General features: G+C 40.3%; 1 pseudogene; it reads right to left on the bottom strand.

Annotated features, from left to right (window-relative positions):
- Positions 1-218: 218 nt before the first annotated feature.
- Positions 219-329, bottom strand: LOC125470672 (annotated as a pseudogene).
- Between the last annotated feature and the right edge of the window lie 395 nt (positions 330-724).

Here is a 724-nt window from a genome sequence, read left to right as displayed (position 1 = left end):
AATGAAGACCCTTTAGCTCATATTAAAGAGTTTTACAATGTTGTGAGTGGTTTACCTTTGCAGGGAGTAAGTGAAGCAAATTTAAGGATGAGAGTGTTTCCTTACACCTTGAAAGATAGGGCCAAGAGTTGGTTGATGACTATAACACCAGGTTCCCTCACTACATGGGATGTTGTGGCTAAGAAGTTCTTGGAGAAGTTCTTTTCCACTCAAAAGACAGCCACATTAAGGGGACAGATCTTCAACTTCAAACAAGATGATGGAGAACCTTTCAATGAGTGTTGGGAGCGTTTTAAAGGCCTCTTGATACAATGTCCACACCATGGGTTACCTTTTCACTTACAAATGCAAATTTTCTACGATGGACTAACCCAAACTTGTCAATCAACTGTTGATAATGCAGCAGGTGGAGCATTGAAGAAAAAGAATGCTCAAGAGTCATATAACATTTATGAGATGTTGGGGTCTAATGCTCAACACAAAGATTTAAGGGGTAAGAAAGTTGGAGTCTATGAAACAAGTTCTAATCATGAGCTTTTGTTGCAGGTAGCGTACCTAGAAAGGAAGCTTGAATCCGTGCTCAACATGGTGCCAAAAGCAAATGAAGTGTGTGCCATTTGCAACTTACCAAACCACCCTACTCATCAATGTCCATCTAGGGAGGCTTATCCCGAGTATGTTCAAGAGCAAGTGAACCTAATGAATTCTTACAATCAAAGGCCAA

Source organism: the organism of the source record quoted next, unplaced genomic scaffold, assembly GCF_019419815.1.
Source record: "Pyrus x bretschneideri cultivar Hongxiangsu unplaced genomic scaffold, Pyrus_bretschneideri_v1 Contig101, whole genome shotgun sequence".
NCBI lineage: Eukaryota > Viridiplantae > Streptophyta > Magnoliopsida > Rosales > Rosaceae > Pyrus > Pyrus x bretschneideri.
This window is presented reverse-complemented; position numbering and strand designations above follow the sequence as displayed.